Genomic DNA, 4,697 nt, shown 5'->3' with positions numbered 1-4,697 from the left:
TCAATCATCTATCTATCTATCTATCTATCTGTCATCTATCAATCAATCCTCTATCTATCTATCATCTATCTATCTATCTATCTATCTATCATCTATCTATCTATCATCTACTTTAAAATACATTTATTTATTTTGTGTGCAGGCATGGCAGGATGCACATCCCACAGAGTATGTTGGAGGTCAGAGAATAGTTTTGGAGTCAGTTCTCTCTTTCCACCATGTGGGTCCTTGGAATTAAACTCAGGTCTTTAGGCTTGGTGACAGGTGTCTTCACCTGCTGAGTCATCTGACCAACCCTATTTATTTATTTTTTGTTTTTTGTTCTTGTTTTGGTTGTGAGCCTGAGCCTTTAGCAACTACATCAGCCCTCCAGCCCCCTATTTATTTATTTTTTTAAGACAGGGTCTCTCACTAGGTTCCTGGGGATGACCCTGGATTCTGCCTTCCCCTCTCAAGTTCTGGGATTACAGGGCTGTGCAGCCGTGCCTGGTCTACGTGGTGCTAGGAATGGAACGCAGAGCTTCTTACGCACTAGGTGAGTGTTCTGTCAACTGAACTACATTGCCAGCCCCCTGAATTTGTGTTTACATACTTAGAAACAGCTTAGGTCCACCTTGTTCTTGGCCCTTTCCTCCATAGTGCTATACACGAAGAAACTACTTTTTCTTTAGTCCCAGCACTGGAGAGGTAGAGCTCTGTGAGTTTGAGGCCAGCCTAGTCTACATAGAGGATTCCAGGCCAGCTGGGGCTACAGGGAGACCCTGTCTCAAAAAGACCACACACACAAAAAAGTCAGAAAATAGGGGCTGGAGAGAGAGCTCTGTGATTAAGAGCACTGGCTGCTCTTCCAGAGGATCCTGGTTTGGTTCCCAGCACCCACATGACTGCTAACAACTGTCCTTAACTCCCATTCCAGGGGATCTGATGCCCTCTTCTGGCTTCTGAGGGTACTGCATGTGTGGGTGCACTTACATACATGAAGATATACATAAGAAAATTTTAAAAGTCAGAAATTTCTTTATATCCCCCTCCCTAAATTTTATAACCTATTGAAGAATATGAGGAGAACTATGTTACTATGTGAGCAGAAAGAAAATAAAAATATGATTGACTCAAGAAATATTTTTAATTTTTAAATTAACCAGCTAATCTGTGTGTGCATACATGTGGAGGTTAGAGGAAAACTTACAGGAGCTGATTCTCTCCTACCACATGGGTTCCAGGAATCAAGCTCGGGTCATCAGCTTGGCAAGAACCCTTTACCTCCTAAGTTACCTTGGGGCACCTGAATCAAGGTGGTATTTAAAAATGTTCCTTTAAGAGAAACATGGGCAGTTGGAGCAAAGACCTCTGAAAAATCTGAGCAGTGAGGATATTGGCCCAAATGGTCCAAATCTACTTTTAAAAAACATTAGAAGTTAGCCAAAGGTTTTCGAATAATCTGGAAACATCTATTTAAGAAGGCAGTGGCTGCCTGTTGTTGAGGACAGTGACCACAGCAGCATTTTGGCTTACTTAGTCCACTCATTCACCTCATCTCCACGATGGCCTCAGGATTTGACACACTTCCTACACGTAAACTGTGAAGACCTGAAAACTAACAGCTGGTGAGGGGCACAGTGTGGGTTTGGGGCTGCCAAAAAGTTGCATCTCTGGAAAACAGTTTGTGACCTCTTTGGAAGTTGTCTTTTAAGTTGCATTCTTAGAACATAAGATTTTTTTTTTAACTTTTACAAAAACTTTATCGAGAATTTCATACAAGCATATAAGGTGTTTTGATCAAATCCATGCCCACTACCTCCCTTCCAACACCTCCCATATCTCCCCATCACTTTTTTCTTTTTCTTTTCTTTTTTTTCCTTCTTTCATTTATTTATTTTTATGGGGCTTTTGGTTACTCTAACATTCCCCCCTTTGAAGAGGTAACCCTAAATCTTTTAAGAATTAGATACAACCTCCCAAATACTTTTGACATTTTTGGCCTTTGGAACAGAGTATGTTGCTAACAGTAACAAGGACATTTTGACTTTTAGTCTAGAAACTGGCTACTTTTCTTTGGGGTCTTTTTACCCTAACTGAGTAGCCAACTCCTACCTCCTATTCTTATCACGCCATCCTCTGAAGAGGTTACCCAAATTGCCAATGGGGAATCCGGACACAGACCACTCTGGCTTCTTCCATGCTGAGCAGGGATGCAGGGTGAAGCAATTGGAGTACCCCTTCAGTGGGTCTATCTAAAAGACTCCCAAATTGCATAATTCTTATCTCAAAAAGGAAAAGAAAGTCCTTGAATCGTGAATGTGAATAGGAGATATGAAGGAGAAGTAAAGGCAAGAGTAATTAGCATTACAAGTTCTAGACAGAATAAGATTATTCTGACTGGACTCAGAACTTTCTCTGTGAAGAGCCTTGTTGATAGGGTATTGGTCAAAAACAGTGACTGGGAATTTTTGAGCTTTGTAACTTCTTGAGCAGTGATTCCATTTGGGACTAAGAGGATGAATTAAAAAAATAAACCCATGCAAGATGAAACTGAGGTAATAAGATGTCCATACAGAGCTCTGAAAATCTCCCACAATTCCTAGCAATCTTGGGTGTGTGTGTGTGTGTGTGTGTGTGTGTGTGTGTGTGTTCACATGCACATAGGAAAGGACAGAGAAAGCCTATTTCACCTTTGGTTCTTGTTGAGACTGTCAGAAGCAGGAAGTGGAGGCTAAGGGAGAATCGTAACCCTGCCTGGCTAGCCCCTGAAGACGTGCTCTTGAATGCACAGGGAGACCACTTAATGAAGACTGGAAGATTATTGGTTAAAATACTGAAGAAAATTTCTCTGTTCATTATCTGACTAGTAAGTTACCTGAGCAGAACCTTTGGTAGTCACATATGCCGAAGAATACCGATTCTACAGAATTCGAGAGAGCCAGAAACAAAGAGCAACGGCAGCAGCAACAGAACAAATTCAGCCAGGGGAAAGGAATCTAATATTCAGAGTTGACACGTTACAGTTCTAAAATGTTTACCTTGCAACCAAATGTTACAAGAGTGGGCTGGGAGTCTAGCTCGCTGGTACAGTACATGCCTGATGTGTACCAGGTCTTGGGTTTGATTCCCAGTACTGGAAAAACATTACAAGCCATACAGGAGAAAAAAAAAGGAAAGAAATCCCTCAGTAAATAGAAACTGCCCTTTCCTTGAAGAAATCTAGTTGTTAGACTTAATAGATAACACATTCACATATTTAAAGAATTAGAAATCATGTTAAAAGGGCTGGGTGTGGTGGGGCATACCTACATTCCCAGCACTTGGGAGGCAGAGGCAGGTAGAGTGAGTTCCAGGCCAGCCAGGGCTGCATGGTGAGTTTTAGACCAGACAGGGCTATATAATGAGACTTTGTCTCAAACATAAAAATACAATCGTGTCTAAAGAATTAAAAGAAAGTACATAAAAACTGTGTCTCCTCAAATAAAGACTGATAATAGCAAACTAGAAAAGGGGGGACTGGAGAGATGGCTCGGCGGTTAAGAGCATTGGCAGTTCTTACTGAAGACCTGGGTTTGGAACAGGCATGCTGGCTCACAACAGCCTGTAACTCCAGTTCCAGGGCATCTGATGTCTTCTTTTGTCCTCTGAGGGCACTGCACACATCAGGCACTCACACAAACACACAAAATAAAAAAAAATCTTAAAAATTAAAAAAAAACTATAAATGGTTTTAAAATAAGAAGAGTTGGGAATGGTAGTGCAGGCTTTTAATTCCAGTTCTTGCGAGGCAGAGGCAGGTGGATCTCTGTGAGATCAAGGCCAGCCTGGTCTACATGGCAAGTTAGTTCCAGGCTAGCTGAGGCTACAGGGCAACCCAGTCTCAGAAAAGAAAAAAAAAAACCAAATAGAAACTCTGCAGTTAAAATTCCAATACTAAATTAAGAAAAACTTAGTAAGAATGGACAAATTTGAACTGACTGGAGAAAGTTTCAGTAAACGTTTAGATAGTTCAATTGAATAAAGTTAACAAGATAAATGTAAGATTTTCATACTGAAAAAGGATAAGAGACCCAGAATAAGCTAAAATGATCTTGGAAAAACCAAACCAAACCAAACCAAATCAAAGCAAACGGTTTGAATACAACTTACTGCCAGTGTATGATAAGACAGAATAGCAGTGTCCTAAGCATGGTCATTCAGATCAACAGAATAGAAACAAGAACAGTAATAAGCTCATATGCTTTTGATCACTGGATTTTGTTTCTTTCCTTGTTCTTAGGATTAAACCCAGTGTCTTGCACCTGCCAGACAAGTGCTGTGCCAGTGAGCTACATTATCTAGGTCTGACAATTAGTTTTTTGACAAGGGGGACAAAAATAGCCCAAGGGGGCAAAGAATAGGCTTTTCAACAAATGTTAACTGGATATCCACATGCAAAATAATGGGTTGGATCATATAGAAAAATTAACTCTAAGTGAATAAGGACCTAAGTGTAGAAGTTTACAACTTTTAGAAAATATATAGGTATAAATCTTCATGACCTTAGTTCAGGCAGTGTGGTTCATTAAATGTGCTACCTAAGGGAAAAGCAGGAAAAGAAAAAAAGCTAGATTGGATTTAATCAAAGCTAAAAGGTACTATTCTTCAAAAGGCACCGTGATGAAAATGAAAAGACAGCCTACATAATTGGAGAAAATATTTGCTGATCTTATATC

General features: G+C 40.2%; 1 pseudogene; it reads right to left on the bottom strand.

The window, feature by feature from the left end:
- Positions 1 to 4,529: 4,529 nt before the first annotated feature.
- The window catches only part of LOC103733907, a 23,891-nt pseudogene continuing 23,723 nt past the window's right edge, over positions 4,530 to 4,697 (bottom strand).

This window comes from Nannospalax galili, unplaced genomic scaffold (assembly GCF_000622305.1).
Source record: "Nannospalax galili isolate Female #2095 unplaced genomic scaffold, S.galili_v1.0 scaffold335, whole genome shotgun sequence".
NCBI classification, from domain to species: domain Eukaryota; kingdom Metazoa; phylum Chordata; class Mammalia; order Rodentia; family Spalacidae; genus Nannospalax; species Nannospalax galili.
Note: the sequence above shows the minus strand (reverse complement) of the source record. Positions and strands in the feature narration are given on the sequence as shown.